Genomic DNA, 24,263 nt, shown 5'->3' with positions numbered 1-24,263 from the left:
ATGGCCGAAAACCTGCCTGCCCATGGGAAATGGTGAATGAATTCCTTGCTTTGCTTTGCTTGTGTGCACAGCTTTTGCTTTGCCCTTTTTTCCTCATCTTTCCATTTTGTTATTATTATTATTGTTATTATTGTTGTCCTTACCTCTTTATTCTGTTTAAATTATTAAATTGTTCTTATCTCAACTCTTGACTTTTTATATTCCTTTCCAATTCTCTTCCCCATCCCTCTGAGTGAGGGGGAGTGAGCAACTGGCTGCGGTGGTGCTTGGTTGCCGGCTGGGGTTAAACCACAACACCTGCTTTTCTCAGAAGGCTGTAAAGATATGATTTAATTTCTTTCTTTCCTCCTGATATACTAATTTCTGAGAAAGGAAGGGTTCTTTTAGGCCTGGCAGCAGCGAATGTATGTACTGCAAAAGAGAACAAATCAGATGAGTGAGAAAATAATTGTCTTTTGTCTCCACAAAGTGTGTGCCTCTGTGTTCCTGCTGGCTTTTATGCTGAAGTCAAGAAACCAATGTCCCTCCTGAACCTTTGGAGATTTGTCCTGAAAGCCACAAGGCTATAATCTCTTTAATGATTGTCCTGTTACTTTATGGTATCTTTGGCATCATTTTTGTTTTACCAGAATTAGAGTGTAGATAAGCAGAACAGCTTTTATACTCAGGCTACTTCAAAAGAGAAGTTTTGGTAACAGCGTTGTCAAATAGAGTACATTTTGGGTTTTTAGTAGTAGCTCTAATACAGCTGGTGACATCCGAAGCCATTTAGCAAGACAGAAGGTGTCCAAAAGGTAAAGTCTCTACTACACTGTAGGATTATGGTTGCTGGATTTTTAATTTTCACTGATAGAGGAAACAGGAAATAAGAGTGAAAAAAAAGTCTTCCACTGAAGGAAGATATTTTTTCTTCAGTATGTGTCACAGTTGAGAATAAGATGAAATAAGGTTGTCAGCAAGCAGAAAATTCATTTATTCTTAACAGATACCAGTGAGACAATTCTGTTTTCCAGAATCCCTTAAATGGCTGAGTTTTCTGGCATAGACTCACACTCCATACTCATCTCCCTAACCTAGGATTCTACAGGAAGAAATAGAACTGGGTAGTCCTCTGGAGTCTTTCAGTGCTGATTTTTATTTCTTATGTATGTGGACAAAAATATTTTCCTCTTGACTTGGAACAGAACTGAATCAATATAAGCTGCTTTCCTATGTTGCACATCAGTGTAACAGGGTAAATGCTTCTATTACCTAATTTTTTCATTCTAATGGTCTTCTTAACAACTTAACTGAGACCACTCAGTTGAGTAATAATTACTTAAAAACATCTGCAGATTCAGGCTCAAATTTGGAAAAGAGAGTTTTTTAATATATGTCAGTTGTGAAGCAATGTTGATTATTAAACAAAAAAAATATTAAAATACCACTTGTATTCAGGCTGAAGGGGTTGTGATGCAATTACAGCCATTTTAAAATTACCAATTTCACAAACTGTAAATACAATCTTTGGCTGACAGGAGCAGAATCAAAGAACAATCTTAAGCTGGTTAAGTGACAAACTGTTGCAACTATTTCCTTCATTTTGGATTAAAAGTTAAACATTCTTTGATCTCATTACAGCAGATGGCTGCAATTATGTGCATATGAAAGTGCAAAGACCCTGGCTTAAAGAACTACAAAGTTATAAATGTGAAGGCAATTTTCTAGTAATACTATCCAGTACTGCTAAAACAGCATTTACAATAGAATAATTATACAGTTGCTGGAAAATAAGAGACATTTGAGTCATGCTCATTAATGTATTTAACTACCTAAAGGTTTATGTAATCAGCTCCTGCGATGCTGAAAACAGTTGCACATTTTGTGTCTGCTGAAATAACTGATGTAGCTGTAGGCTTCCCAGCAGGCACCAGTTCCTATGTTCAGACACGTTCAGACATACCTACGTCATAGAATCATAGAATCGTTTAGGTTGGAAAAGACCTTTAAGATCATTGAAGCAACTGTAAACCCAGCACTGCCAAGTCCACCACTAAACCATGTCCCCAAGTGCCACATCTACAAGTCTTAAGTATCTCCAGGGATGGTCCCTCTACCACTTCCCCGGGCAGTCTGTTCCAGGGCTTGTCAACCCTTTCAGTCAAGACATTTTTCATCACATCCAATCTAAACCTCCCCTGGCGCAACTTGAGGCCGTTCCCTCACATCCTATCACATGCTGTGAAGTGTGCTGCACAGATCCCAGATCCCTGACTTAGAACATGAGTCAATATTTCTGCTCAATATGCATCTAACTCTGGAAGAGCACAGCTGAGTTAGTGCAGCATTGCACCCGACCTAACAAGAGCTAGTTTTCATAGATATACTGTTGGTGATTCCACACGTGCTGAAAGGAATTGCTGCCTTTATTGTCTTCTTACATGTTGCAGATATATCACAAAAAAGGAGGGTGTTTCCCAGCTCACTTGGACACATTGAATTGTCTTCAGTGTTTCAAACACAGCTGTTTTAAATTTCCATTTGAAGTTCAAATTAAAACAACAAACAAACAAAAAAAAGTAACCCAAATATATGAACTGACTTTTACATGGGCCTTGTCTTTAAATGTTTCAAAAAAACAACTAGCTGATGCAGCTAATATTCTGGCTATAAAGAAAACCACAGTGCCTTTTAAAAATATCATCAGTCTGAATTTCTCTGTATCTGAGATCTTTTAATTTCCTTATGCAGACAACATATAAAATCATAGCCTATTCCTGATCCAAGTCAGATACTTTGACTACAATGTTAAGATGCCAGTCTGAACTAGAGCCAAAACTTAAAATAAGCCTACAGCTTATCTTACACATACAACAAGGAGTATGTATAAGATGCTTTGTAATGCCACTCTGGCTGCCAGGAATTAATGGCAAAACACCCTCTCTGTATTGGCTTTTTTTTTGAGTTGGCTACATAGGCTGAACAAATGCCAAGCAGCCTGGGCCAAGTGTGCACCTGTTTCGAGGTTTTATTTGCTTGCCCATTTCTAATCACAAACCAAACAGAAAATAAGCACTTTAGTTAGTAACATATTAAAACCTTAGACAGTATAAAAGACATTTAAGAGCAAGAGCTGTATGTTTTAGGAAACCATATAAAATAGTTTATAACTCACCACCAGCCACCTCAGAGGGATGTTGTAATGACAAAAGATAAACGCAAAAAAGGAGTCCTGGCTATGCACAGTATTACAGTATAAAAGGTAAAAAAAAAAAAAAAAATGTTTAAAGGCCTCTAGGGACACATAAGGAAGTCTGTTCAAGGTGGAAAGTCTTGTTGAAAGACCTACAAGGAAGTATTCAGTGGGGTTTTTTTCCTCACAATGGTGCATCCCCTAGAGGAAATCCTCCTGTTAGGCAAAGAAACAGTCAAATTCTGTACTCAGTTTTGGCTTGTGTAATGACCAAGTTCAGAGAACCTGTTCTAGATTTCCACAATAGCCGGGACAGAGTCCCTCACATATGCAAAGGAGCTATTCAAGAGTAACTTCACTGAAATCAGTGTTCTTGGTTCTTGGCCTGACAGGAGATTTCCCCACTGGAAATCAACCAAAGAATGTAAAGGAATTACATGACTGTCCTCACTCTGCATCAGGTTCTTGTGCTGGCCACTGTATTGGTTACATAAATTGACCATTATCCAAGATAGCAGTTTATGCATAAGATGACCAGTATGTCCTGGTCATAGACTACTTGGCTTATGCTATAGCTTGGTTACAGGAGTATCAGAAAGGCTGAGTACACTTCCTTCACACTTTCTGCTGCGAGAACCATAAACCAGCCACATCTTCCTTATTCTCAGTATCAACAGAAAGTGAGTGAGAAGCTAGAATGATGTGGGAAAAAGCAGAATCCTTTATCAGTGACAAGTACTCATACGACCACAGGCTCTTAGCTGTCCTCATCTTTAATGAACTCATGCTTATGCCATCATTGTGACTCAGAAAGTAGTTTTAGCTTGACTTTTATGGATAGGGAATTGAAACAGATTAAATTACTTGAATAAGGACAACAAGAAAAGGCATGAAGTGGGGAAAGCAGTTAAACCCAGTGAGGACAAAGCTTGGCCCTTAAAAAAATTAAGAAATGGGGGGGCGGGGAGGGGGGGGCAGGGAAGTGCAAACAAAGGTAGTATGGGAGAGCAGAGACTGAAATTCACAGCTCGCTCAACAAATAATAAGAAATGCTTTGACAAATGGGGAATTTTAAAGAACATTGCAAAGTGTGAGGAATATATTACGTATGTATTTGCAGAAGTCTGTCCTTAAGGGCTTGATAGACATATTTGAGAAGTCTAGAAATTGCATGAATGAGAAATAGCTGCTTTTACACATGGGAAAGTTGTAAAGCAAGACTGCACAACATATGTATGTTTGGGAGCCAGCTAGTAATCCCAGCATTGCAGGGAAGCTGGAGGTAATCTTTATGAAGGCACAGAGGGGAACAAAGCAGAATTAAGGTAGGTGGAAATGCTTTGCCAGCTGCTGGAGGGGGACCAGTAGAGCTGCAGTCTGTATATTCTGACTTGCCATGCAAATTTCAGAAGCCATTCCATATTAGCTCTGTGTGGTTCACTGAGTTCAATAGATTTTAGTAGTCAAGCAGCTGCACTCTGTTTGCTCTCCTCCTAATGGTAGGCAACCCTCAACACACAGTGAATTTCCTATCAGAATATGTTCCATCACCATATGACATTAATTCCAGATACTTTTCCATGTTATTTACAATTTCAAATAAAACTCCCCAGCTCTCCAAAAGATACAAATGCAAAAAGCATGGTGACCTGATCTACCGCAATTTCCACCTATCAGTGCTCCACTGCCTCTTTTTTACCCATGCCCCGTTTATTTGTTCTCCTTACAGCGTATTTTAAACTGACCAAAACTATCAATTTTATATGCTTCAAATTGCAAATATATACAAATACATGTGTGTGTAACACATATATACTATATATACACACGCAAATTTAGAAAGTAATAGTTCCCCAGCACATCATTCATCAATGTCCTGTACTTGCATCTCCACCTCAAGGAAATCCTTGAGAGACTAGGGTACAAAGGGGCACCTCTTCCTATGAAAATGGATGCCAGGAGGCCTGCAAGTCTTTTGGGGGAGTACTCAAATCATAAATAATTTGCTTTCAGAGTCCAGGTCTTGAGGAAGAGAGGTCAAACTCTACTTGTTCTAAAAGCCTCTCTTCAGTGGGAATAAGTTCCACAGACACTTTGTAGGGCCAAGAAAAGACAGAAAGTTTGGGTCAAGGAAGTGTTTAAACTGCTATAGTTGATACTGCAAATTGGTGACTGAGTTAGTAATGATATTAAAATCTCGAGGGTTTCAGAATGCTGTCTGAAATGGAACCAAAAGAAATTTAACCCTAGTGAACCCAGAAAAATATAAGCCATTGGAAACACAGCTCTAAAAGTTCCCTGAAGAATGTAACTGGGCAGTAAAAAAAATGTAAGATGGAAACACAGCAAAAATAAAAAATAACTTACCAGGCAAAACACAAAAATGAAAAAGCACCTTAAGCAGTGAGAAAAATAGTATGTTTCACTGAACATTTTTTCAACAGTGAGTTCACTCATGTCATTATTCTTCCCTCATACTGCTGGTCCCTTTTGTATCACTAGCATTGCCTATCTGAAAAGAAGTAAAAGTACTTGCAGAACTTCCCAAGAAAAGGCTCACATCAGGTCTCAGTTTTAATTTTTGCATCAATGGTTCAGGTGGAATCCAATGTACTTCAATGAGAACATTAAAATTAAAGCCTTGTCTTGCAAACACACCAAGTAAACCTAAAAAAATGAGTAGTCTTATTAATGGCAATGATTTGAATGCTCATCTATTTTAAATTACACCTGAGCAGTCCTATTGCAGATTTATGACATTAATTAATATCTATTTAAATACATGTAGAGACTAATAGATTCCCTAACTCTGACTTCATGGAAGAAGAAAAGTGGTGGCACAGCATCCAGGATTTGAAGATCTGTGTCAGTTTTCTGTCTTTGGTGTAAAGCCTGACCTAGGGGCTTGTCCTCATCATAGAAATTCCAAGTATTGTCCTTTACCCCAAGTTGGAAGCTGTTGGAAGAAGGGTTCGCCGCAGTCAAGAAGACGCTTAATATGAGTTATGCATCTTGCTCAACTTTATTAGTTTCTAACACTACTTATATAGAATCGATACTCATGCATATTTGTAAAGCAGAAATATAATTGGTTAGTAGTCTCTAAACACGCATGGTTCTCACACCCCTAATTATCATGACTAAAATAAGCATTCTATCCATGTTGCTAATTGTGTTGCTGTGCTTCAGCCTTGTAGTTTGTTACTCCCTATATTCCCATACCGGTCCCTACCTTTCTTGGCCCTGCACCTGCTTTCCCAGCAGCTGTAGCTTGTTACAGCCACGGCCTGTTGGCACGACATAATTACTTGGTCTCAGGATTCAAGAATAGCTCAAGGCTACCTTTCTTGTTAACTTCAGCACAGCAACTTCAGTACAATTCTGATTACAGGCCTATTCTAATACAGCCTGGATTGTGCAGATCTTCAGAGATTCTAAGGCCACGCTTCTGCAGCCATTCTTCTACAATTCCCCCTTTTTTCTTTTGCACAAGCCAGGCCTGATTGGCTATGTTAAAAACTACTCTCTTTAAACAAGAAAAAACTTAGCTAAAAACTAAAAGCATTACAATAATGATTATAACAAAGCGTATTCCTTCCCTCAATAACGTCTTTAACCAACCTGTTATGCCCAATCCTCTCAACCATTCATCAAAGGGATTATCATCAGCAAGAATATGCTTCATGTTTCCCTGCAGTTGTGACAACTTCTTGTGGATAGATATGGAATGATCGGAAAGGTTCACACAACACATCCCTTCAAAATCCTCACAACCATGTCCATGTGCTAATAACAAAAAATCTACTGCAGCTCTATTTTGTAATGTAGCATGCCTAACACTATCCACGTCAAGCGATAACGAACTTAAAATCTGCAATGTAAGATTAAATTGCTTCTCTCCCCAACACGCTAACCTTCGTATATTCTTAGTGTTTAATGCAGTCATTGCTCCTGGCATAAATATGGAGGCTAAGACATTTGTTGATACAGACTGCAGATCGACTCGGTCATTACATGTTTCATCAAAGGTGCACAGTGCCCTCCGTGATCTATGAAATTGTGGAGTCATTTTCAATAAGTCTTTCATACGTGGAGCAAACAAAGTTAAACGCCCTAAATAACATGGTCCACCAACAGGATTCAAAGGAATCCCTGGCCATGCTCTGTCTCCACTATCAAAAAGACTCCCGGTGGCAACTGATAGCCCCCTGATACATTTACATGTAGGCCTCCAGTTTTCAATTCACCCCAAATAGGTGAACCGGTTAGGTTTTGAAACCTTGTATAAAACTCCCATTCACCTTGACGTGCTAGCCACAATCGCCACGGTTCACCAAACCAAATTACTCCAGTGCCATTTACAGGTTGAAGTGGTGGTACCGTGTCGTCACATACTGGCATTCCCATTGCAGTTACGTTAACGTATTTAACGGGCACAATGCTACACAATAGGTCTAACTCCTGCAATGGCAAATGATATGGTCGATTTAAATTCTCAATAACCATTTTCTGCCACGTTGCATTATGCATAGAAGGCCAAACAAATTGCCCATTTGGACTCATACACGTACCATTCTGATTGGAAGTCAGATCCACTGTTTTAACATTTCAAAAAACCATCAAAATTTGTTTCATTCTCTTGCCAGGGAATACCAATTAAGCAAGTTCTAAAGGGGTTGTCTGCTTGTTGCAGACTTAAACAAAAGTCTGTTACCCCTGTGATATTTGCCCATGTCACCCATATGTTTGTTCTAGGCAAGATGTCAAAAATACTTTGGCCAATGGGTAAAAAATTCATCAAGACCATAAACCAAGTCCACCGCTTAAACATGTTTAGTTCTACAATTTCCACAGGGTGTTTTTTTTTTTTTGTGGGTTGTTTTTTTTTTTTCATTCCACCCCACAAATCTGTGCTTTCACAGATTCTGATGATGTATACTGTCTCCAATCAGCATGGTATTACACTAGTCGTATGCTTTCTCTTGCTTCATGCCCAGTTACTAATCAAACACATACACTCTTTACACCATTTACATTTAAGCTTTGGCTTACAGAACCGTTTTACCCCACGTAGCATACATCGGCACAATACCCACGGGTTACATCCCTTACAACATAGACAGTTTATTCCGTCTGCTCGCTCTGAGTCTTCTCTTCTGTCTTCTTGATGTACAGGTCGCACAAACTTGCTAGGGACCCATATAGGTCCTTTATCTGTGGAGATACAAAAATAACCTCTACCGATAAATAACACTAGATTAGGTCCTTCCCATACACCTGAAGCCATATTTTTATACAAAACATTCAAACCAGGAACTGTAGTTGTTTGGTTCCCTCGCGCTGTTTGGTGATGTATAACAACAGGTGGTCCCTCTCTGTCCTCTGTAAGGGAGAGATAGTTTAAGGTAAACAACACCTTAGTCAACCGTTCAGTTACGTCTATGTGCTGCGATACTTTCTGTCTCTGAAGATAATCCTTCAGGATACGGTTTGCCCTTTCAACAACTGCTTTTAGTTCTAAGGTTTGAAGGTTGTCCCGTGGTTCACCTGTGATCGCGTGTTTCTGCCACTGATTATCGGATTGCCAAACACACGCAGCCTTCTTCATCTTTCATCCTGCATCTGTAAACACCGTTGCCCTTCAGCTGGTCTTTTTGAGCGTAACAGTCTCACAATCCACTGATAATGTTCTAACATCTTCCAGAGAGGTCCTTTTGGCCGGTTGTTGTGTACAACACCTGTATAACCCATCAAGGCTTCCTGTATGGCTGTTGAATGTCTCAGAAGCCATTCATAATCATCACCACGGACTGGAATACTGATATCTGCCGGTTCAGTCCCATCAATTTCAACAATCCTGTCTCTTCCTTTTCTCACCAAGGCCGCTACTGCTTCAGGGCGACTTAAAATACGATGTCTGGGTTGCAATGGCAAAAACAACCACTCTAAAATGATCGCCGTATTTTCCCCCTTTTTCTTTTGCCATTGTAAAATAAGGGCAAAAGGTGAAGTGGCAACATTACAAACCAAAATAGATAATGGATGATTCACCATACGGCGACCACACCAGCCAATCTGAATCTTGCGGGACACAACTTCTAGGGCAGCCCGCTGTTCTGGTGAACAAGTTCGAGGACTGTTGGCTTCGGTGCCATGCAACCAGGATCGGAACGGTTGCAAATCATCGTTAGTGAGTCTCTTTCTGTGTCATCAGGGTGTAAGGGAATCGTGAAAAAGACAGAACAGTCTTTCAAGTCTATCACAACAATTTGCCAAATCTGAGGGACCATCATAAAAGGTGGAAGAACAGGTTGCAACACTCCCATCGCTAAAATCTGATCATTAACCTTCCATAAATCATGTCCCAGTTATGTGCATCAAGATTATTAATCAGTACTGGACAAGCTAACGAGCTGGTCACCTGCCAGTCACCCTCCAAAACAGCATCACGAGTAACACCAGACCAACACTGTAGAATTGGATCTTTTCTCGAGTTCAGCATCGGCAGGGTAGCTGGGCTAACTGGAGGAATTACAGGTATTGAAGTAGTAGGCAGGTTCATTTTAACTCGTTTTACCGGGTTTCTTAATTTATCTATTACCTCCTGTAAGGATTTCTCTGTATTGTTATCACAAGGTTTCTCCCCGCCTTCCTCCTCAGACCCGCCCGATGACGTTCCAGGCCGAGGGGGTGCGTCACCGCGCGGCGCTGCAGCCCGCCCTGACGTGATTGGTGCCGCGTGACCCGCTGCCCCGCCCTCCTGGGGCGGCCCGGCCGCCTCTTCCGGGTTCGGCTCAGTTACCGCAGGCTCCCGAGGAGGAGCTTTCGGTTTGTCCGCTGGCTTATCTAAAAGCTCCGGCACGGTTGAACGCAGGGGCGGACATACCCTTCGTAGGACGAGTATGCCCAACTCCGAAAAGTGTAGCCAAGAGAGAAGGCTTAGGTGAATCACCCTTCTGCTCCACCGGCTTTGCTACACAGCTCTCCCCAACGCTTCTATGGCTGCCGCCGCTACTTTTTTTTTTTTCGCTTTCATAGTTTCCAGAGTGTTAACTATAGACCGCCACCCCAGAGGCAATTTCCCACTTCTCTCCATTCCGCAATACTAAACAATAACGCGGCTCGGGGATCTTATTCTTTTTTGGGGGGTTTTGTTTTTTTTTTTTTTTTTAGCTTTTGGGGGTTTGGGGTTTTTTGTGTGGTTTTTTTGTTTGTTTGGGGGTTTTTTGTGTGTGGTTTTTTGGTTTTGTGGTTTTTTGGGGGTTTTTGGGGGGTTTTTTTGTTGTTTGTGTTTTTTTGGGGGGATGGGTTTTTTCGGTTTTTTGGTTTTTTTGGTTTTTTTAGGTTTTTTTGGGTTTGGGGGGTTTTTTTGGGGGGTGGTGGTTTTTGTTTTTTGTTTTTTTACTTTTTTAGTGCCCAGCGAACTAAGGTCTCCACTTCTGTCTCTTTAACGCCCTCCCCTCTCCCAAGGACGATGCCAGTTAACAGTTTAATTGCCGCGTCTAATTCCATCGCGGTCTTCTCAGAGCTCTCCCCTTTCACAGAAAGGATATCAGCGCGGAGAAGCCCTGCCGCGGTTGCTCGTCGCGGCCTTCCGTAGTGACACCCCCCCCCGAGAGGAATTTAGCGTAGAGTCCTGCTGCGCTTTACTCTATGCGGTCTTACTACCGGCGGGGGTGCGATCTGCAGCTCCACACCGAACTCTGGACTCCGCTTTGCGCCAGCAGCTGGGGGGATCCGTGGCGGTGGGTGGGTGGGTGAGCAGGAGGAGCCGCGGGCACGGCACGGCACGCTGGCGGGGCGCGGGGAACTGTGCTGGTGTAGGAAGCAATCTGGCTAGCGAAGTACAGTCACTGGGTGTCATGATTTCAGAGTCAAATAATTCAGCAGGTGCTTGACTGGTTCTGATTGTAAATCATACTGTGTAACAGTTTGTTGCAGCTGCTGCATAAACTTCCAATCGAAAGGTTTCCACGCTGCGGCTGCTGAACCATCTGGTAACGTGGTGGTCCGCACCAGGCATGCAGCAGCAGTAGCAGCCTGCCACTCTCCCTCCAATATATATATTGGTCTCATATAACCCCAGACTAATGACTTTGGGGAGCGGCAGGGTGGAGGATAACGCCTTCCTGGCTCAGACCTGAAGATCACGACAGGCAGCAGGCAGATGGCAGATGACGTTCGTTCAATTGCTGCTGCAAGCGGTTTAGGGTCTGGTAGGAGCGTTTTGTTCGGGGACGGGGTATCGGGATAGCTGGGATGGGTTCATTTTCTTTATCTGAGTCTGTGCTCTCATTCAGAGGCACACTCCGACCCGCACTTGTACCCTCTTCCTCATCTAGCACGGGGGGCGGCTCTTCGTAGCTTTCAGGTCGGCATGGAGCACGTGTTGCAGCGGCACCCTCCGGAGATGGTGTCGGCTGTAATAGCTCTGTCGCAGAGTTTTTAATAGGCACAATTATGCCTTTTGCAGACGGAGCGCCTTGACCAAATAATCGGATAGACTCCGACTCGGTTTCCCGACCGAGGAGGTCTGAGGCAGCCATAGCCATTTTTTCCTCCGCAACCATTGATCGTAAATGGTTCATGACCTCCCTCCAGGTAGTCCCCAAGTCCTCGGCCGACTTGCTGCTGCTAAGGATCGCATCGCAAAGGGAATCCCCGATCTCTTGCCACTCAGTCACACTAAACATCAATTGCGGGTCTTTTAAGTGTCCTTTTTCATTCGCCCACCTACAGAGCTCATGGAGCTTCTCAGTGCTCACAATAGCCTCTCGCTTAGCAAGAATATCAGTAAATAGCGTGAGTGCCGCCTCCCTTTCCATTATCGAGGGAAAAATGGTCTTAGCGGTGCAGGTCCGTGCAGTAGCTCACTGCCGGATTCAGACATCTTTACTCCTTACGGACGCCTTCCTGCTTGAACTCCTCTCAGCAACTTTCAAATCGCAAAGCCCACTGTCGCAATGCAAAGGCAGAGTTTTTCCAGCTATTTCCAGCTTTCCCGTGGTTCAGGCGCCAAATGTTGGAAGAAGGGTTCGCCGCAGTCAAGAAGACGCTTAATATGAGTTATGCATCTTGCTCAACTTTATTAGTTTCTAACACTACTTATATAGAACCGATACTCATGCATATTTGTAAAGCAGAAATATAATTGGTTAGTAGTCTCTAAACATGCATGGTTCTCACACCCCTAATTATCATGACTAAAATAAGCATTCTATCCATGTTGCTAATTGTGTTGCTGTGCTTCAGCCTTGTAGTTTGTTACTCCCTATTTTCCCAGACCGGTCCCTACCTTTCTTGGCCCTGCACCTGCTTTCCCAGCAGCTGTAGCTTGTTACAGCCACGGCCTGTTGGCACAACATAATTACTTGGTCTCAGGATTCAAGAATAGCTCAAGGCTACCTTTCTTGTTAACTTCAGTACAGTTCTGATTACAGGCCTATTCTAATACAGCCTGGATTGTGCAGATCTTCAGAGATTCTAAGGCCACGCTTCTGCAGCCATTCTTCTACAGGAAGCTACCCATAAAACTAATCCAGCTAACAGAGCTTTTCAAGCACAGAGGAGTAAAGGTCATTCTTTACATATTTTGTAATATAGGCTTTTTTTGCCTAATACTCAAGTACCACTTCAGCTTTGGTCACAGAAATTGATGAGATTCTACTGCTTTTGGAAAAGCACCACAGAGCATGATTCTGATATTTGACATGTCTATGCTGGCAGACACAGTATGGTCCTCCTCTCTGACATACCCGTACAGTTGCAACTGGCAGAATTGAACAGGCATATTGCTCTGAGATGAGCTATTCAAGAACTGAAGGTTACCAGGTGATTACCAGGCATCTAGACAAGTAGATTATGAAGACAGTAATTTCAATCTCATGTAGCCTGAAATGTGCTAAAGTAGAAAACTTTTTTTTTTTAAGTAGCACTTTTACGTTTTGAAAATGGAGCTGAGGCATAAAACAATTTGAATCACATCCTTAATTGCATTCCTTGAATCCTCCTCATGTTTAGCTGTGCTGCATTGTGTAAGTGAAAGTAGAATGCAGTTTATTGTTTTGAGGTCACTTGTATCCCAATCTCATGGCTTGTTTTGCTGGAGCTGGCAATCTTTTATCTGGAATGAAGAATCTAGAAGATCATTACTGATTAAGGTGTTGCTGTAATATGAAGTATCATTTCAAAACAGCAGCTTTAAGGGACTGCATAAACTGATGGGAATATAAAAGTAGACAGTGCGATAGCCTCAAGGATTTGCAAAAATATATTCAAAACACTTGACAGTTTAAATCTGTAATGTGTTTTTCGTACCAAGTTTGAATTTCCCACTTGGATTCTTATGTTCCAATAAAGACTTTTCATAATTATTAATTGCCACAGACCACAAATGACTATATCGAAGACATGTTATCTTATTACTTTGATCACCCCATGTTATGAAAACCCTAATGAGATTCTAACTTTATGTTTGAGTAAGTATGCATATGAAACATCTATTCTTACTTCAAAGTAGAATTCTTGCTTTCTAGAAAGATATTAAACGTTGTTTCTAAAAATCTGATCTGAGAAATTTCCTTTGAGACTGTAAATGTGATTATCTCAATCACTCCTGAAGATATTAGGCAGTACTGACCCCAGTGTCAGCCCTTGATGTACACCACTAGTAACTGGTCTACAACTAGGTGTTGTGCTACAGATCAAAAACCTTTAAGCCTAGCAGTGCAATGCAGTTGTTATCAGTTTCTGACACATTAATATATGCACAAGGTGTTCATACCTATCAATTAAAACCATGCCAATGGAATACAGTCTAGATAATAGTAAGCAGAGTTGGAAATTATTTCTATATTTTGGGAAAATATGAAAGGATACCCATTCAAACTTAAACATTCTTGTTGACAGTGGGTATCACTCAATCAGTGCTTTCCTTTTCTGAAAATGTACTAGGAACGCTTAGCATAGTTGCAAGTCTGCCTACTCCATCTTAGCTTCTCAGTAAGTGCAAAATTATTAATTGGAGCAAAGCCATTTTTTTGTTTTTGTATGTGAATTTCAGACAAAATTATGTTGAGTATACGCATTATGTTCGGGTGAAAAATGCACATTTCTGCACCCTCCCCACACCCAAATATCCCAAAAGAAAAATGCTGCTAATCATAGAATCATAGAAAGAGCCTCAGGAGAACATCTAGTATAACCTGCACGCAGGCAGGATGAAATATTTGTGGAAGTAAACCAAATCTCTGACCTTTGTAGAGAGATTTTTGAAGGACCAAGGACATAGGTTACCATTGTCTGGGTTGGACGACCCAGGCCTGTTAGTTGAAGCTGCTGAGCAACTTTAAATTGCCCTTGGAACAAGCAGTGTGAGAAAGAAAACCACCTATGCCCAAACAAGAAGCCAGGTGCAGAGCAAGTCCTGGGAACTGCGGAATCAACACACTCTGACCAGCACACTCTGACCAGGCGGCTGCAGCATGCTCACCCGTCAGCGACACGGACTCCCTGACCAGAAACTTTTATCCAATCACAGGAACTGGAGAGCGGCAAGCCTGTCTGGCAGCCCAATGCAAGCTGAGTTCTATTGTTTTCTGTATAACAGATAGGCCACATTAAATCCAAAAGGAAATTATGATGGGGACACCTCCCAGAGGTGTTGAATTTCTTTCAAATTTGACTAGTGAAAACAGTTTTTTCAGCATAATCTGCAGCTGCTTTGAATCAAACTCAGTTATGACTTTGGCACCGATGCTGCCTTCATAAGTCCCAAGTATTTCTTCGATTTCAGTGAAAGACTTTGGAAGCTGGGGACACCAGTGAACTACAGAAAATACACTTCAGTTACACAGCCAGGCTCTAGAAGACATGCAAGTCAAAAGGCAATCAAAAGTAATAGCTGTGAATTCAAGCATGTCTATTAAGAGGTATCTTCTGCTTCTTTCCTGCTTCTGAGATCTGGACATAGAACAGAATGGTATTAAAACAGATTGAGACCACAGGACAGTAAATAATTTCATACAGAGGAGATGGATTGCTTTTGTCTCAAGCCAGGACTGAGTCTCCAGAGCTACCAAAAGCCCTTTGTGAGAATGTTTATGTTATGTGCATTCAATATCCTCATGTATCAATGTTCTTAGATGACCTGCATGAAACTCAGGGTTTTGAAACAGTGCTGGGAACTAGGCTCCAGAGCTGAATAATCCAGACAATGGATGTGATAATCCCTGATACCCCGATGCGAAGCATGAAGCCACTCTGGTGAAGCTCTTCTCATAGCAAGATGCTCCACAGTATAAGCATGATCAGAACTGTCAGCATCAAAATATTTCAAAAGCCTATATGCTCCTTTACCCTTGAGAGATCTCATCACAATTTTAATCTAACCGAAAGCCATTTTGGCTAATGCTCATTTGGGCAATAGCAGACTTAGCACCATACTCAGAGAGCAGTGGTCCCCTCTCGGGTGTAACGTGGAGCTAACTAACACAGAGCCAGATAAGTTTCTTTGGTTAACATGCTACTGAGACACACGTCATCTGTCTAGGCAAGCTCTTGGAAGCTTCAAAAAGAAAAACTAGTTGGCTAAAAGGCTATGTGGCAACAAACAAAAATAGCCTCTGTCAAGGCAGGAGAAAAAAGGTAAACAGAACAACAAAGCAGTGTACAAGATGCATCCACATTCCCATGTCTACCTACTGCAAGAGTGGACGTGGTGGCAGTTGGGACTGACTCTGCCCCAGCAGCATGCAAGGCAGGGACCTGACAAGCTGTGTTGGGAGTTTTGCATAAGACTAAGTCTAATAAACTGTTAAAAAAAAATAAATAGGCTACTTGCCTCCACTTACTGTTGGTTTCATGTTTGTCAGCATTTCACTACTTTCAGCTCAACCGACTCAAGAGCACACACCTTTCAGTGACGTTAGAAAAGAATCTAGCCCTTTCCAAACAAATTCACGTCTTGCAGAAGTTGCCTGATGCTTTGATGTTCATGAATCGAAGTGCTGTTTGGTGTTAAAATAACAGTCTTAACTGAGAACACCACCTCGTTAGACCCTGCTGCATAGAGCTTTCAACCTGTCACTGATGCAGCTGTCACCAGTAGAGCTGTGAGCAGATTCACCTACTTTCCTGCCTTTGAGAAAGCTGCATAACATGCAGCACAGAGAACAGCATTCGTTTTTCATGTCCAGTGTCTTCCTGTTGTCCCTGCAGTTTGCCTGCCAAAATATTTGAAGACTGAAGAGACTCACTCTGCAGTAATTTTGAAGCTGATGAAGACATTTTTATATTCGGGTAATATTTAATGAATTACCACATCCTTTTCAGTATGTTACGTTGCTTCTGTTGAAGTATCTGGATTTAAGCCTATGTCTGAGTCCGGATGCAACGGACTCCGCAGGCCCGGCTCACGCCCCGCGGCGGCCGCAGCAGCCGGGCCCGCAGCGCCCAGGCGCGCAAAGCCGGGCGCACCCCGCCAGCGGGGAACGGGGAACAGCCACCGGCCTCGGCGAGGCTCAGCGCGCCTGCGCAGCGGGCACCCGCATCTCGGGCCAGCACCCTGGTGGCCCGGACCCCTCTCGTTCCGATGGCACCGTTTAAAAAACCCTCGCATGTCCGTTACAGCGGCCAGGCGCACCCAGCAACGCCCGCCGCACACCCCGCCGCGGAGCTGCCCCCTTCCCTCCCCCACCCCCCGCCCAGGCTGGCCGCAGCCGCGGGGTAGCCAGTGCGCAGGCGTCGTGCGCCGCGCAGGCGCCTTCGCTGGGGGCGGCCCAGTTTCAAGCCGGTGTCAGCGTCCCGTCGCTGCGGGAGAGGTGGCGGGGGGCGCGGCGGGAGGTGCCGCCGCTGGAGCCGGGCGGGCCGCGCGGCTTGGTGAGGCCAGGTGAGGGGCGCGGAGCGGCGGGAGGCGGCTGCGCTGGCCGTGCGGGCGGGCCTGGCGCCGGGGACGCCGCTGCCACCGAGGCGGGGAGCGCGGTGCCGCGAGGCGGGTGCCGGGGCAGAGCCGTGGCCGGGCGGTGGGGCCCGCATGGCTCCCGGGGCCGCTCGGCGGGGCTGCCGCGGCCTGGCGGGGAGGGCGACACCTGGCCAGGCCTGCGTGGAACGTCACCGCGGCGGGGCCGTTAGTCGCACGCGGGGGGGACGGGGCGGGACTTGTTTTTTATTTAAACCTGGTTCTTGTGAAGTGTCGCATGTGTGACGATAAGCGGTGGGAGCGTTTGAGGGCACACCGGTTTGAATCGAGAATCCTCAACATCGAGCAAAAGGCAATAAACACGGGGAATGGGGTCTCGGTGCTTCCAGCGGTCACTTCTGTTACAGAGCGTGGCTTACCGTGTCATCGTTAGTGTCGGTAACCTGGAACGGGCCAGGTCTGAAGGTGTAGTGCCATGGAAATGCTTGCTGGTTCGGTTACATTAGCAGCACTTGTCTTTTTAGCGTTAGGGTGCTGTGTCTGGCTTAGTTGTCTGGCAAGATTTCGGTAGTGTGGAGGCTGCAGGGGTGGCTTCTGTGAGAAGAATGTCAGGGAAGCTTCTGGCATCAACAGAGTCATTGCCAGCTGGCTCCAGGACAGATCTGCTGGTTCCCAAAGCTGAGTCCATCAGCGATGGTGGTTGTGGCAGCGCCTCTGTGATAACATTTAAGAAAGGGTAAAAGCTGCTGCACAACAGCAGCCAGAAGAGAGTAGGGAGAATGTGAGAGAAGGAACTGTGGAGGACCCCACGCTGGGGTAGGTGGGTGCCCAAAGGAGGCCTTGACCCCATGAGGAGCCCACGCTGGAGCAGCTCCTGGCAGGGCCTGTGGCCCCATGTGGAGAGGAGCCCGCACTGGAGCAGATTTGCTGGCCAGGCTTGTGACCCCACGGAGGACCCACGCTGGAGCACTTTGTGAAGAACTGTAGCCTGTGGGAAGGATCCACAGTGGAGAAGTTTGTGAAGGACTGTCTCCTGTGGGAGGGGTCCCGCGCTGTATGAGGGCAAGAGTGTGACCGCAGCCCTCCGTTCCCTTTCCACCTGCTCTGCTCAGGGGGAAGAGGTAGAGAAGTGAGGAGTGCGTGAAATTGATCCCAGGAGGAGGGAGAGGTGAGGGGAAGGTGTTTTATGGATCAGTTCTTATTTCTCATTATCCTATGGTTATGATTTGACTGGTAATAAATTAAATTAATTCCCCGAAGTTGAGTCTGTTTTGCCTCTGATGGTAACTGGTGAGTGATTTCTCCCTGGCCTTATCTGGACCCACAGACCTTTCATTGTAATTTTTTCCTCTTGTCTAGTTGAGGAGGGGAAGTGATAGAGCAGCTTGGTGGATGCCTGGCAGCCAGCAAAGCTTAACCCATTTACAGATGATTACCATTCACATTGATGACCTTGGGAGAACAGGCAAGGGTCCTGTTCTTTTTTTCTTTACCTTTTGCATGGGTGTATGCATTGGGTTATGTGGTAAATGATGTGAAGTGCCTCTTCAGCAGTGGCAATAGGAAAAATACAGCTTAGGACAAACAAGAAAAAAAGATGGCAGGAGAAGAGAGATGTAATCAGTTACAGCTGAACAAGGTAGACTGCTGATGTAGTAATTTTGGGATATGTTTAGTAATAAATAGTAATAATATGGTAATTTTGGGGATGTTTAGAAGCTGGCGTATGCCTGCTTTGGCAGTTATTAGCAGTATGTTAGGAGAGGACTGCTGTAAGAATCTGCAAGGTAATTATTCCTTTTCTTAGTATTGCTGTATTTCTTATTTCTGGAGGCACAGAAATGAGAAAGAACTGCTCATATGGAGCTTGTTTTGGATATGGATGAATTGGTTTCAGAGTGATGCTGCTTCCTTTGCAAAGGTTGTGTTTTGTATAATGCTAATATGTCAGCTGCAACATGAAAATAAATTACACAGTGCTGCAAGTTGTTAATGTTAAAGAAGATTCTGCTAATTGGTGGGGGTTTTTTTTGAGGCAGAATGCTGTCCCAACTATAAGTTGAGGTAAAGCTGCTCAGTAGTTTTCAAGGCTGTTGTTGATAGGCCATAGAGACCCTTGCCAGCTCTTGTGAGGCTGACCCTCCTTTTTTTTTTTTTGGCATAAAAGACAATGAAAAATAGGAAACACTGCTCTGCTGTTGCTTTTCCAATTCTTGGGATTATTGTATGGACATTGTACCATTTCTGGGAAGGAGAGAAAGCGGCTGCAGAAAATACTGATGCTTATACCTATTTATAGAAGGGGCTTGACATACTGACAAGAGTGGGCAGTAGCCCTTGTTCCTAAAGGTGAAAAAACAGTTGTTCAGATAGTTGGTTTTTTATTCATAGAAAGTGGTCTCCAAATTCAAGTAGCTGCCTAAATTGAAGAAGGAGAAAAATTCCTCACCGTTTTGTTTTCTTTCTTTCTTTTCGTAGTGTCTAAGTCTTGAACTAATCTTGATGGTTTCCATGTCTTGAGTGTCAAAAAGCTAGGCACTGGATTAAGAAAAGGGTTTGTTTGTTGCTTTTTTTTAGTAACTCCAGATTTAGGTAGTGGTGAGGTTCTATTTTATACATCATACTTGGAATTTTCTGCAATGATTTTGACTATCTTTTGGCTTTGCAGTTACTGCCAACGGCATCTATGCTTCTCCAGGATGTTCTTCTTACTGGCTTTGGCTCATCACAGGATCATACGTGCACAAATGATTGTATGATGTTTCTGTGGAGGGTATTTGCTGTTGGGAAGACTGGAAATGACGTGTTTGAGAAGTGGGATATAAAGTAATAAGTAGCCTCATAGGGAGGTGTGTCCAGCTCAAAAGTGCTTTTGGCAGTTCCTTTTGCTTGAAGTCTTGAGCTGCTAAATTCAGTTGACCTCCAGATGCCAACTTGAAGGTAATGTGAAAACTTATCTCCTCAAAGCTTTTGAGGAACAGCAGCTGCTACCCTTTGACTGAATATTACTTCCTTAAAGATTTCCTTCTGGTGATTTTTAAATTTGCTAAATGTTGTCTGTGAACTTTTTACATCTTCACAGAGGTTGAGATGTTAATGGTACCCTGACAACACTGCCAGTAATAATCTTCCATGATCTGTTTCTTTGAGGGTGCAGTCAGCAGAGAGAAACTGAATGTCCCAAGTAATATGCGGTGAGAAGAAAGACTAACTTTTGCACAGATGACTAACTGTAGAAAAGCATTTAATGTTTGTATTTTACTAGTGTGAAATAATACTATTAAACAGCCTAACTGCAATGAGATATTCTATTAAGTATGTGTATGAGATAAAAACTTTTTGCTCTTTGTACCCGCACAAAATCTGTGTGCGAAGTAGATAATGAGACAATCTATTAACAGTAAGCTTTATTCTCTTTTCTTTATACAATGTTTGAGCATTACATATTCTACCCTAACTATATTTTAGTTTCAATTTTTTTAATGTTACTTCGAAAGAAAGAAAAACCTTCATGCTTAGTATTAAGTGTGTAGGCAAACCTGTGCCCACTCAGCAGACTCTTTTACTATGGACAGAAGTGCTTTGTTGAATGATGATATAATTTTGATGCTTGAAGTTGTTCTTGTAGTTAACGGTGATGGTGTTGGATTTCTAGCTTGTCAGGTGTCCAGTATGTCCTGGTTTCAGCAGGGATGGAGTTAATTGTTTTCTTAGGAGCTACTATGGTGCTGTGTTTTGTCTTTGATGTGAGAGCTTCAGTTCCTCAGGGCTTGTTAGCAAAGAGGCGGGAGGGGACACAGCCAGGTCAGCTGACCTGAACTAGCCAAAGTGGTATCCCATGGTATGGGATGCCATGTGTGGTATATGTACCTGGGTGGGGGGCTTGCTGGGGTGGGTGGGTCATTGCTTGGGGACCGGCAGGGCATCGGTCAGTGGGTGGTGAGCACATTGCATTGTGCACCACATGTTTCTTTCTTCCCTCTAGATTTTATTCTGTGCCTCCCCCTTTTCATGATAACTGCTACTTTCATCATTGTTATTATTGTTCTTTCATTTTTTTTCCTGTTTCAATTATTAAATTGTTCTTATCTCAACCCTTGCGTTTTGCATTCCTTTACAACTCTCTTCCCCAACCCTCTGGGTGAGGGGGGAGTGTATGGTACTTGATTACCAACCCTGGGTTAAACCATGACACAATACTATGTGTTTTTAATGTGCTCTTCAAAGAATGCCATTAGAGTTGGATGATGCAGTGGATTCTTGCATTTTTCTCGATATTTTGCAGTTGCATTCCCCTCGATGCTTTGCAGCAATGTGGAGGGTGGCATCTTTATTTTTGATTCATCTGGTTCCCAGTTCTAAAGTACAGATCAGAAACTGTGCAAGCATCTGTTCAACTGAGGATGCAGCTTTCTTATTTCTACAGTGTGATTTTTATTTCCTTGTCGTGCCTTTGGTTGTAAATAGTCAGAGCCCAGAAAGAGAGTGATGAGGAGGGCCAGTAGCAGGACAGACCCTGAATTTCAGGAGAGCAGATTCTGCCTTATTCAGGGGTACTTTGGTAGGACTCTATGAGAGGTAGCTTTGAAGGGTGAAGGAGCTCAGGAAAGCTGGCAGAGATGTAAGTACAGGGTAAGATGCAAGAAAAGACCATCCCAATACTCACGAAACCAACTAGATGTATTGGGAGGCTAAATGGTGTGCTCCAGTGCAAAATTGGCAGCATACAGGAGGCAGGAGCAGTCTACAGAGGCACAGTTTAGAAACATTGCTTGGGCATACAGAGATGGAGTTAGAAAAGCCAAAGCTCCATGTGAATTGAAAATTGCAAGGCGTGGCAATAGCAACCAGAGGAGCTTTTACTGTTACATTAATAGTAAAATGTTGATAAAGTAGGATGTTTTCATGGTGCTAAGAGCTGGCCAATGTCCTTGTGTGGTGGCTCTCTGTTGTGGCTTTCAAAGGTTGTGGAGCTCCTTTTCAAAAAAGAGAAGGTCAGCATGCAGTAGAACAAGCCTGTCAACCTCACTTTTGTCTGTAGGAAGATAATGGAGTGCATCCTCTTGAAGCATGTTTCTGGGCATGAGAAGGAGGAAGATCCAGTCAACTGCAAGTCAGTCAGTATCAATTCAGTCCGTGGGAAGGCTTGGGAATATATCCTTGTAGAAGCCATTTCTAAATGCAAGAATTAGGTGTGACTAGGAGCAGTCAGCATGGATTTAGCAAGGGTATGTCATGCCTGCTTGACTAACCTTATTGCTTTCTGTAATGACATTATTTATGCTGTGAACAAGAGGGCAGTGGATGTTGTATGTATACTTTACCAATACCATTAATACAGTTTCCATTGTCTCCCTGTCATCAAATTAATGACATACAGCCTCAGTAAGTAGACAGTATAGTAGCCAGTGGAAAATTGGCTGGATGGTTGGCCTGAAAGGGTGGTGATCAGTGGTGCAAAGTCTATCAGACTGGCAATTAATGGTGTCCCGTAGGCATCAGTATTAGGCTCAACACTGCATAGCGCCCTTATTAATGACTTGGATGATAAGATAGAGTGCAGTCAGTAAATCTGTAGCCAACACCAAATTGCGGAGACCATTCAAAGCACTGGTATGTAGGGTGTTTTTCCAGTGGACCTGGGCAGTCTGGAGAAGTGCACTGACAGGAACTTCTTGCAATTGAACATGGAGCAATGCAGGGTCTTGCATCAGGAATGAAATAATCCCATACACCAGTACAGGCAGGGGCTGACTATCTGGGAAACAGGTCTATAGAAGAGATCCTGATAGGGGGTCCTAGTAGACAACAAAATGAATGTGAGTCAGCAGTGCAGTATGCAGGATGGATTTACCAAAGAAAAAATTATGCTAGACCCACCTGATTGCTTTTACTAAAGGATAAAGTAACTGGATTTGTAGAAGAGGGAAGAGTGGTAGATGTTGTTTAACTCTACTTGAGCAAGGCTTTCAACACTGTCCCCCACAGTGTTCTTGTGTCAAAGGCAGGCAGTTTGCCTGCTGGTGGGGCTGCCCTCTGGACATACTAGAGGAACAGTCTGATGGGAACCTCAGGAATTTCAGCAATGACAAATGTCCTGCCTTGCCCCAGCCCCTGCAGTACAGGCTGTGTGAGCAGGGCACAGCCTGGGGAGCCAGGTTGGGGGGGGTGTTGATTCCCTTCTGCTTAGGAGTCATTAGACCTCACTCATATTGACATGTCCGGTTTTGGATTCTCCAGTACAGGAGGAACACTGACCCACAGGAAAGAATCAGCGATGACCACTGAGGCCGGGGGGCTGGAGCCCTTGCCTTGTGAGGAGAGCCTGTGGGACTGGGGCTGGTTCATCTGGGAGGAGGGACAGTTTTGGGGGTACTCAGCAGCAGTGCTGGCACCAGTGGAAGGGGGATGAAGAAGACTCAGCTAGGCACTTCACAGCAATCCATAGCAAAAATGCTCAGGTTAGCGATGAAGAGAAAGCATTTATCAGTCAGGACAGCTCAGTAAGGTGGTGCCTTTTCTCTTCTTGGAGGTTTTCAAGCCCTGAGAGGACAAAGGCCTGAGCAGCCTTGTCTGACCCTGTGGCTGAACTTCCTTTGAACAGGAGATCGAACTAGAGGTGTCTTCAAGATCTCTGCCAGCCTTGATTATCCAGTGATGTTGTAAAGTTTCTAGGCATTCCATATGCAAGTGCCTTTGCTGAGGGTCAGTGCTGAAGACTGAAGAACTGTTTAGATGGTAATTAAATTCACTAAATTGCACTGATGTAGCTGTTGCATTGTAAATACTTTGTAGGTGTTTAGTGTAGATGGAATGAAGTTGAGGAATTGTTTCTGATGCGAAGCAATAGACCTCTAGTCTGCCTGGAGTAACTGATTGGTGCTTCCATTGAGAGTTATCTGTTGTGCTTCTAATGATCCTCTACTGTAGCTTCTCCTTTCAGTATGAATAATAAAAATCACCTGGTGGTAGATAGCATATAATTCCAGTGTGTTTGTGCAAAACTGCCCAGGGAGGAACCTTCCATCATTTTGGTGCTTGTTAGGTACAGCTGGAATGGGTTGGTTTTTGTGACTCTGTATACAAATAGGTGAATGTCTCTAATTCACTGGCGTTGTTAGACATACACAACAGATCTAGGTATGTCTGGATTTGTTTGCTGTAGTGATAATT

The 24,263-nt window shown here is 43.5% G+C and overlaps 1 protein-coding gene across 2 annotated transcripts in view; it reads left to right on the top strand.

Moving 5' to 3' along the window:
• Window positions 1-16,949: 16,949 nt before the first annotated feature.
• FOCAD (focadhesin) overlaps window positions 16,950-24,263 on the top strand; it is a 118,381-nt gene continuing 111,067 nt past the window's right edge. Inside the window, exon 1 of one of the 2 annotated variants that reach the window (XM_040578933.1) lies at window positions 16,950-17,050. The gene's annotated coding sequence lies outside the window, so the exon portion shown is untranslated. Of the gene's footprint in view, window positions 17,061-24,263 lie in introns of both variants that reach the window. The other variant, XM_040578932.1, reaches the window with a different exon arrangement.

This window comes from Falco naumanni, chromosome Z (genome assembly GCF_017639655.2).
Source record: "Falco naumanni isolate bFalNau1 chromosome Z, bFalNau1.pat, whole genome shotgun sequence".
Classification (NCBI taxonomy): Eukaryota; Metazoa; Chordata; class Aves; order Falconiformes; family Falconidae; genus Falco; species Falco naumanni.
This window is presented reverse-complemented; position numbering and strand designations above follow the sequence as displayed.